Here is a 10947-nt window from a genome sequence, read left to right as displayed (position 1 = left end):
TGGTCAAGCACCGGTCTGTGACAGGAGGGTGGAGCCAGGGAAGGTGAGTGGCAGAATCGCGACACCTGAGGATAATTAACCTGTGTTTGTGTATGTGTTTTCCCAGTAACCGCTCCCTATTTAAGGAGGCAGAGAGAGAGGAGAGGGAGCGCAACCCGGGACCAGACAAGTGTGTGTGTGTGTATGGAAGGAAGTATTTAGACTGAAAAGTTGTGAAAATAAATAGATTTATCTGCCTCCAAGCATTGTCCTGCCGTCTTCTGTGCTCCACCCACACTCGATACGCGCTACAGTGGTGCCGAAACCCGGGATTAAGGTGGAGCACCAACACAGCAGCCCCATGGAATCCTCCCCGTTCGTGGACTTGGTCCACGCCCTCGCCACGGCTCAGCAGAGCCAGCACCAGGCACTTGTCACGCTCCGAAAGGAGCAGGAGCACCACTTTGAAGCCCTGGTGCTGGCCCAGCAGGAAGATCGAGAGGCGTTCCGGCGTCTCCTCGCGGCGGCGGGGTCCACCAGCGCCCTGGCCGCGGGCCCGTCTCCCCTCACCGTGACTAAGATGGGCCCGCAGGACGACCCCGAGGCGTTCATCACATTGTTCGAGCAGGTCACCGAAGCCTCGGGGTGGCCGATGGAGCAGCGCGCGGCGCGCCTCCTCCCCCTCCTGATGGGAGAGGCGCAGCTGGCCGCACTACAGCTCCCCGCCGACTGCAGGCTGGCCTACGCCAACCTTCGCAGGGCTGTCCTCCAGCGCGTGGGGCGCACGCCGGAACAGCAGCGCCAGCGTTTTCGCGCACTGCGGATGGAGGAAGTCGGCAGCCCGTTCGCGTTCGGCCAGCAGCTCCGGGACGCCTGCTGGCAGTGGCTGAGGGCTGAAGATCGCGACGCCAAGGGAATCATCGACCAGGTGGCGCTGGAACAGTTCATCGCCCGCTTACCAGCCGGAACCGCGGAGTGGGTCCAGTGCCACCACCCGGCGTCACTGGATCAGGCCGTGGGACTGGTGGAGGATCATCTGGCGGCTGTTCCGGCGGCAGGACAGTGGACGTCATCAGCTTCTCTCTCCTCTTCTCTCTCTCTTTCTCCCCCCCTCCTCCCGTGTCCCGTCCTCTCCCCATTCCCCCACCGCGGAGACGGGGGCCGGCTCCACCCCAGCCAGCCCGCCGCACCCGTGGTGCCCTCCCGTTTCTCCCTTCTGTGTCTGTCTCTCCCCCCCCTCAGGTGAGTGAGCCCCAGAACACAGCTGCAGAGGGAAGGCCCGAGCCGGTCTGCTGGCGCTGCAGGGAACCGGGCCACCTGCAGCAACAGTGTGCAGCGATGGAAGTGGGGGCGGTGGTGCGGATCCCCGACGTGCCAGAGGCTGCCCTCGATCGGGCCGGAGCGTATCGCATACCGGTAAGTGTACAAGGGGCTACATATCAGGCATTGGTGGATTCAGGTTGCAATCAGACCTCAATCCGCCAAAGCCTGGTGCAAGACGAGGCATTGGGGGGAGCACAAGGGGTGAAGGTGTTGTGTGTGCACGGGGATATTCACAGCTACCCGTTGGTGTCGGTCCACATACATTTCAGAGGGGAAAAATCGATAGTGAAGGCGGCGGTTAATCCTTGCCTTACCCACTCTTTGATCTTGGGGACTGATTGGCCGGGATTTCGGGGTTTAATGGCACGCCTAGTAAAGAGTGGGTCCTGCCAGTTGACAGGGGAGGGTCCTGGTGTCGCTTTGGCTGGAGCTGCGGTCGCAGAGCTGTCTACGTCATCTCCGTGACAGAGTGAGGAGCCACCGGCCCTCCTCTTTCTATTGGGGAATCCCTCGCGGATTTCCCACTGGAACAATCGCGAGACGAGACTCTGCGACACGCGTTTGACCAAGTGAGAGTAATTGATGGTCAGACGCTCCAGCCGAACGCCACCCCATCCTTCCCCTATTTTTCCATTTTGAAGGATAGGTTATACCGAGTGACGCAGGACGCTCAGATGAAAGAGTGAGTCACCCAATTGTTAATTCCAAAGAGCCGCCGGGAATTGGTATTCCAGGCGGCTTACGTTAATCCCATGGCTGGACACCTTGGGCAGGATAAGACACTCGCCCGGATAATGGCCCGATTCTATTGGCCGGGGATTCGCGGCGACGTCCGTAAGTGGTGTACGGCGTGCCGTGAATGCCAGTTAGTAAATCCAGCGGCCATTCCAAAAGCGCCCTTGCGCCCCCTACCATTAATCAAGACCCTGTTCGAAAGAATTGGGATGGATCTCGTTGGGCCATTAGATCGGTCAACACGAGGGTACCGCTTTATATTGGTTCTGGTGGACTATGCAATGCGATACCCGGAAGCGGTGCCTCTTCGCAATATCTCAGCACGCAGTATTGCAGAGGCCCTCTTCCACGTCATCTCCCGGGTTGGAATCCCGAAAGAGATTCTGACTGACCAAGGCACCTCGTTTATGTCACGGACACTGAGCGAACTGTATGGGCTACTGGGTATTAAGCCGATCCGCACCAGCATTTATCACCCACAGATGGACGGTTTAGTTGAACGGTTCAATCACACCCTCAAGAACATTATCAAAAAATTCATAAGTGAGGACGCACATAACTGGGATAAGTGGCTCGAACCCTTGTTGTTTGCAGTGCGAGAGGTCCCCCAAGCCTCCACGGGGTTCTCCCCATTTGAATTATTATATGGCCGTAAGCCACGCGGCATCTTAGATGTTCTGCGGGAAAATTGGGAGGAGGGACCTTCACAGAGCAAAAACGAAATTCAGTTCGTTATGGATCTGCGTGCAAAACTCCACACGCTCACCCACCTAACTCAGGAGAATTTGTGGCAGGCCCAGGAACGGCAAGCCCGCCTGTACAACAAGGGCACGCGCCTTAGAGAATTCACTCCGGGAGATAAGGTACTTGTCCTGTTGCCCACGTCGAGCTCCAAATTAATCGCCAAGTGGCAAGGACCCTTTGAGGTCACACGGCGAGTCGGGGACGTCGACTATGAGGTTAGGCGAACGGACAGGGAGGGGGCGCTACAGATCTACCACCTCAATCTGCTGAAACTCTGGAATGAGGAGGTCCCCGTGGCATTGGTGTCGGTAGTTCCGGAGAAGGCGGAGCTGGGGCCGGAGGTCCAAAAAGGGTCATTGGCATCACGTACCTCTCCGGTCCCCTGTGGAGACCACCTCTCCCCGACCCAACTCAGGGAGGTCGCCCAGTTGCAGGCCGAGTTTTCGGATGTGTTCTTGCCCCTGCCCGGTCGCACTAACCTCATAGAACACCACATAGAGACGCCCCCAGGGGTGGTAGTGCGGAGCCGTCCTTATAGATTACCCGAACACAAAAAAAAGGTGGTTCGGGAAGAACTTCAGGCCATGCTCGAAATGGGCATCGTCGAGGAGTCCCACAGTGACTGGAGCAGCCCAGTGGTCTTGGTTCCCAAGGCCGACGGCTCGGTCCGGTTCTGTGTGGACTATAGAAAAGTCAACGCAGTGTCTAAATTCGACGCGTACCCAATGCCTCGTATTGATGAGCTGCTCGATCGACTAGGCACGGCTCGCTTTTACTCGACACTGGATTTGACGAAGGGATATTGGCAGATCCCCTTGACTCCATTATCCCGGGAAAAAACGGCCTTTTCCACACCGTTCGGCTTACACCAGTTCGTCACACTTCCTTTTGGGCTGTTTGGGGCGCCTGCTACGTTTCAGCGGCTGATGGACCGGGTCCTCCGGCCCCACGCCACCTATGCGGCTGCTTACCTAGATGATATCATCATTTATAGTAATGATTGGCAGCGGCACCTACAACACCTGAGGGCCGTCCTTAGGTCGCTGAGGCGGGCGGGACTCACTGCCAACCCGAAGAAGTGTGCGATTGGGCGGGTGGAAGTATGGTATCTGGGCTTCCACTTGGACAACGGGCAGGTGCGTCCCCAAATTAATAAGACAGCAGCGATTGCGGCCTGCCTGAGGCCCAAGACCAAAAAGGGGGTGAGGCAGTTCCTGGGGCTGGCTGGCTACTATCGTAGGTTTATACCTAATTATTCGGACGTCACCAGCCCGCTGACTGACCTCACTAAAATGGGGGCGCCAGATCCGGTCCAGTGGATGGAGCAGTGCCAGCGTGCTTTCTCTGAGGTAAAGGCTGCACTGTGTGGGGGGCCACTTTTACACTCCCCTGACTTCTCTCTCCCTTTTGTGTTGCAGACCGATGCGTCAGACAGAGGGCTGGGGGCCGTTTTGTCCCAGCAGGTGGAGGGGGAGGACCGCCCGGTCCTGTACATCAGCCGGAAGCTGTCAGTGCGTGAGGGGCGCTACAGCACAATTGAAAAAGAGTGCCTGGCGATTAAGTGGGTGGTCCTCGCCCTCCGTTACGACCTGCTGGGGCGCTCTTTCACTCTCTGTTCGGACCACGCGCCCCTCCAGTGGCTGCACCGCATGAAGGATGCCAACGCGCGGATCACCCGTTGGTATCTGGCACTCCAACCCTTCAACTTCAAGGTGGTCCACAGGCCGGGGGCGCAGATGGTCGTGGCGGACTTCCTCTCCCGTCAAGGGGGGGGGAGGAGTCGGCTGCAGGCCGGACGAGCGCCCGGCCTGAGTCGGGTGGTGGGGGTATGTGGCAGCGGGGGCGTGGTCAAGTGCCGGTCTGTGACAGGAGGGTGGAGCCAGGGAAGGTGAGTGGCAGAATCGCGACACCTGAGGATAATTAACCTGTGTTTGTGTGTGTGTTTTCCCAGTAACCGCTCCCTATTTAAGGAGGCAGAGAGAGAGGAGAGGGAGCGCAACCCGGGACCAGACAAGTGTGTGTGTGTGTGTATGGAAGGAAGTATTTAGACTGAAAAGTTGTGAAAATAAATAGATTTATCTGCCTCCAAGCATTGTCCTGCCGTCCTCTGTGCTCCACCCACACTCGATACGCGCTACAAGGTACTTCACAGATTTCACTTCACTGCACAGAAACTATATAAAATGGGCTTTGACTCTGACTTGTGTTCTCACTGCATGCAAAATAACCCAGACACATACATTCATGCTGTCTGGCATTGCACTCCAATCAACAGGTTTTGGTTAAGTGTCACAGAATCACTCTCTACCATTCTTGGCTGTCACATCCCAGCAACCCCTTCCCTATGTATACTTGGTGATACAACCGCTATCAATATAAGCACCTCATACAATAAAATACTGCTAGTAGCGCTGACTATTGCCAAGAAAACAATCCTCATGAACTGGAAATCAAGGAACACTGTACACATCACTCATTGGAAAAATTTGTTAACGGATTATATATCATTGGACAATATATCCACTCCAAACTTAAACAACATTCAGGATACACCCTCCCCTTGGACACCCTTCATCACCTTCTTACAGTTATGACCTGACCCTCTGTGCCTGAGATCCAACTCACAACTTTACATCTATATGTACAGTGCCTTGAAAAAGTATTCATACCCCTTGAACTTTTTCACATTTTTCCACCTTACAACCACGAACTTAAAAGTTTTTTATTGAGATTTTATGTGATAGACCAACACAGAGTAGCACATAATTGTGAAGTGTAATGAAAATGATAAATGGTCTTCAAAATTTTAAACAAATAAAAATCTGAAAAATGTGATGTGCATTAGTATTCAGCCCCCTGTACTCTGATACCTCTAAATACAATCCAGTGCAATCAATTGCCTTCAGAAGTAATCTAATTAGTTAATAGAGTCCTACTGTGTGTAATTTACTCTCAGCATAAATACACTTGTTCTGTGAAGGCCTCAGTGGTTTGTTAGAGAACACTGAAGAACAAACGGCATCATGAAGACCAAAGAACTCACCAGACAGGTCAGGGATAAAGTTCTGGAGAAGTTTAAAGCAGGGTTAGGTTATAAAAAATATCCCAAGCTCTGAACATCAAGAAGCACTGTTCAAGCCATCATTCAAAAATGGAAAAAGTATGGCACAACTGCAAACCTACCAAGACATGGCCATCCACCTAAACTGACAGAGCGAGCAAGGAGAGCACTGGTCAGAGAAGCAGCCAAGAGGCCCATGATCACTCTGGAGGAGCTGCAGAAATCCACAGCTCAGGTGGGAGAATCTGTGCACAGGACAACTATAAGTCATACACTCCACAAATCTGGCCTTTTTGGAAGAGTGGCAAGAAGAAAGCCATTGTTGAAAGACAGGCATGAGAAGTCCCATTTGCAGTTTGCCAGAAACCATGTAGGGGACACAGCAAACATGTGGAAGAAGGTGCTTTGGTCAGATGAGACCAAAGTTGAACTTTTTGGCCTAAATGCAAAGCGCTATGTGTGGTGGAAAACTAACACTGCTCATCACCCTGCACACACCATCCCCACTGTGAAACATGGTGGTGGCAGCATCATGCTATGGGGATGCTTTTCTTCAGCAGGGACAGGGAAGCTGGTCAGAGTTGATGGGAAGATGGATGGAGCTAAATACAGGGCAATCCTGGAAGAAAACCTGTTGGAGGCTGCAAAAGACTTGAGACTGGGAAGGAGATTCACCTTCCAGCAAAACAATGTGTTAGGACTGGGACTGTTTTGGCCTCTAGAGGTCACCACTGTGTTCTGTGTTTTGTTTTTGTCTTATTGCCTGTTTCCTGCCCCGCCCTGTCCTTAATTAGTTTGTGTATTTATACCCCTGAGTTCAGTCCTCTTGTCACAGAGTCTTTGTGCTGTTATGTTTAGCTCCAGTTTCCTCTGTACCATGTTCCTTGCCTTTGTTGTTTTGGTTTTGCACTTTGCTTTGCTTTTTGGACTTTTTGGACCTTGTATTTACTGTTTTTTGGATCTTCTGAGCGTTGGTATTTTTGCCTTTTCTTTTCTGTTTTTTTGGCTTTTGTTTTGACTTTTGTACTTTGGATATTTCTTATTTTTCCCTTCATCTTCTGAGTGTTTTGGATTATTTCTTTTGGACTGTATATATTGTAAATAAACCTTTTGATACTTTTTCTACTTCTGCCTCACGCCTCTGCATTTGAGTCATCCCCCTGGTGGCCTAGTGGGTGTTTGCTGGATTAATCCCAGCAAAACCCTAACAGAAATATCCAAAGTACAAAAGTCAAAACAAAAGCCAAAAAAACAGAAAAGAAAAGGCAAAAATACCAACACTCAGAAGATCCAAAAAACAGTAAATACTAGGTCCAAAAAGTCCAAAAAGAAAAGCAAAGTGCAAAACCAAAAAGACAAAGGCAAGGAACACGATGCAGAGTTAACTGGAGCTAAACATAACAGCACAAAGACTCCGTGACAAGAGGACTGAACTCAGGGGTATAAATACACAAACTAATTAAGGACAGGGTGGGGCAGGAAACAGGCAATAAGACAAAAACAAAACACAGAACACAGTGGTGACCTTTAGAGGCCAAAACAAACATGACCAGAAAAGGAAATAACAGCGACCTCTAGAGGCCAAAACAGTCCCAGTCCTAACAGGACCCCCCCAGGAGCATCTCCTGACGTTCCCAGGATGATCAGGATGGGCTGAATGGAAGTCCCGACAAAGTTCTTTGTCTAGTATGTCCCAAGCTGGGACCCAGCAGCGCTCCTCAGGGCCATAGCCCTCCCAGTCCACAAGATATTGGAGACCCCCGCGAACCCGGCGGGAGTCCAGCAGGCGGCGCATGGTGAAAACAGTCTGACCCTGGTAGATGAGGGGGGGCGGGGGGTTCCTAGGGGCAGGGGCATATGTGGACGTCAGTACGGGCCGCAACAGGGAAACATGGAATGTGGGGTTAATCCTTAGCGTACGTGGTAACTGGAGCTGGTAGGAGACAGGGTTAACTCTGTGTACAACCTTGAAGGGGCCAATGTAGCAAGGAGCAAGCTTGCAGTTCTCCACCCGCAGCGGAAGGTCCTTGGTGGACAGCCAAACCTGCTGCCCAGAGTGGAAAGTGTAGGCAGGTCTCCTATGGCGGTTGGCCTGAGTCTGGTTGGTACTGGAGGTCTGGATGAGTGTCCTCCTGACCTTGCTCCAGGTCTTGCGACACCATCTCACGTATTGGTTGACTGAGGGCACCCCAGCGTTCTGGTCCGGGAACAGAGGTGGCTGGAACCCAAATTGGCACTGGAATGGCGACAGCTTGGTGGCCGATGACTGCAGAGTGTTGTGGGCGTACTCAGCCCATGGCAGCCAGGTGCTCCACAATGTCGGGTTATCCATAGCCAGGCCTCGCAGGGTGGTTTCCAGGTCTTGGTTGAGCCTCTCCATCTGGCCATTGGACTGGGGGTGGAGCCCAGAGGAGAGGCTGGCAGTGGCCCCGATGAGTTTGCAGAAGCCGTGCCACACTCGGGAGGAGAACTGGGGCCCCCGGTCAGAGACGATGTCCTGTGGAAGACCAAAGACTCGGAAGACGTGATTAAATAGCAATTTAGCAGTGTCAAGGGCAGAAGGGAGTTTGCACAGTGGTATAAAGCATCAGGCCTTGGAGAATCTGTCCACAATGACCAAAATGACAGTGTTACTTTGAGACTCAGGGAGACCCGTGATGAAGTCAACCGCCACGTGGGACCAGGGACGCCAGGGAATAGGCAGAGGATGCAGGAGACCCTGGGGACGCTGTCGCGGGTTCTTGGTTCTGGTGCAGACCTCACAGGACAGGATGAATGACCTTACTTCCTTCTCCATATTAGGCCACCAGAAGCGTCTTTTCAGGAAGTCCAGGGTCCTCCGAGCTCCCGGGTGGGCGGTGAGAGGGGAAGAGTGAGCCCACTGGAGAACCTTGGCCCAGGCTTGACGAGGGACATACAGGAGGCCCGGTGGCCCCGTCCCAGGATCAGGGTCCCGGCGTTGAGCTTGTCGAACGGTCTCCTCAATACCCCAGCGGACAGGATCCACAATCCGGGATACAGGGATGACAGGCCCAACTTCACTCTCCCTGTTGTTGGGTGAGAACAGCCTGGAGAGTGCGTCCGGTTTGGTGTTCTTAGAGCCCGGGCGGTATGATAGAGTGAAATTGAAACGGCTGAAAAACAAAGCCCACCTAGCCTGTTGTGGGTTCAGCCTCTTGGCTTGCTGGAGGTACTCCAGGTTCTTATGGTCGGTCCACACCAGGAATGGATGTTGCGCTCCCTCCAGCCAGTGCCTCCACTCCTCAAGGGCTCGTTTAACCGCTAGCAGTTCCCGATCCCCCACATCATAGCGGGACTCTGCAGGGCTCAGGCGGTGGGAGAAGTAAGTGCAGGGATGCAGCTTCCCTTCTGAGCATTGAGAGAGCACCGCGCCGACACCACTGTCCAAGGCGTCCACCTCCACGATGAATGGTTGGGAGGTGTCCGGGAGAACCAGAATAGGTGCCGTGCAAAAGCGGTGTTTGAGGTCATTAAACGCCTTTTCCGCCTGAGGGGACCAGACATAGGAACCACCAGTCCTTTTGGTGAGGTCCGACATAGGTACTGCTATGGAGCTGAAGTTCCTGATGAACTTGCGGTAGAAGTTAGCGAATCCTAAGAACCACTGAACCTCCTTAACGGACTTGGGAGTAGGCCAGTCCTGGACGGCCAGGGTCTTGGCTGGGTCCATTTGGAGTTGCCCCGTTCATATGATAAATCCCAGGAAGGAGACCTCGGGGACATGAAACTCGCATTTCTGGGCTTTAGCAAACAGATTATTCTGTAAAACTCTCTGGAGGACTTGGCGGACATGGTGGCAGTGCTCCTGTAAGGTCTTGGAGAATATCAGGATGTTGTCGAGGTAGACGAAAACGTATTGATTAATCATATCCCTCAAGACGTCATTGATAAGGGCCTGAAAAACAGCTGGTGCATTGGTGAGTCCGAAGGGCATGACCTGGTACTCATAGTGCCCTGATGGGGTGTTAAAGGCGGTCTTCCACTCGTCTCCCTGTCAGATACGGACGAGATGGTATGCGTTCCGTAAGTCCAACTTGGTGAAGATGGTGGCGCCTTGGAGCAGGTCGAATGCTGTGGACATCAGCAGAAGGGGATAGCGGTTGTGCATGGTGATCTTGTTCAGGCCCCTATAATCAATACATGGCCGGAGCCCCCCATCCTTCTTGCCGACAAAGAAGAAGCCGGCACCAGCAGGTGAGGTGGAGGGTCGAATGAACCCAGAGGCCAAGGCCTCCTTGATGTACTCCTCCATGGCCTTGCGTTCTGGCTGAGAAAGGGAAAACAGTCTGCCACGAGGAGGGTGTTGGGTTCACCCAGAAAGAGACCCTGGATTCCTTCGTGAATGCCTTCCCTTCGGGCCCGAAGGAGACAAGGAGACGAATCGCTCAGAAACAGACAGGAGAACACGTGTGGGTTGTTCACATGCCAGTTTATTCGCTCGCTTCGTCTGAATGAAAACATTTGTGGGAATGTCTTATAGTGTTGCTGTGTTTATGTTTTGTCTTCGTGTGTGTGTGTGTGTCTATGTGTGTGTGTCTATGTAGAAGTGTGTAATGATCTTGAATCAATCATAATAATATAATAACATTTTTGCTGACAATAAGGTACAGATAGATGTTATGTCTGATTCTTCGTGGAATAGTTTGGAATGTATAAACATAGATAATGTTTAATGTTTGCCTACGAAGAAGGTCAAAAAACACTAGTTTGCACAGAAAGGATCGTACTAATTCTTAATGATTAACATGAATAATTCTTAACACATGAATGTGTGGTCAGTCAGTAATAATCTTGATTATCTTGATTCCATCAACATAAGTAATTAACAAATAACAATCAGCTCTTAATAATGAATGTTATAAGAGAATAAACATAAAAAAAAGAACAACTTAACCACAAGTACAATGAGAATATGTCTGAAAGAGAGAGAACAATTAAACCACTAACAGGATTAAACTTATAACTAAATTAGGTTAATGCTCTTAAACTAAAAATCCTTAGAATCATGAGATCTTAATTATAATTATAATGTCATTATGAAACTAATCTAGAACTATGAAACTAACATTAATCACGGAATGTAT

This window comes from Neoarius graeffei, chromosome 14 (assembly GCF_027579695.1).
Source record: "Neoarius graeffei isolate fNeoGra1 chromosome 14, fNeoGra1.pri, whole genome shotgun sequence".
NCBI classification, from domain to species: domain Eukaryota; kingdom Metazoa; phylum Chordata; class Actinopteri; order Siluriformes; family Ariidae; genus Neoarius; species Neoarius graeffei.
The sequence above is the reverse complement of the archived record's forward strand: the minus strand, read 5'-3'. Positions refer to the sequence as shown.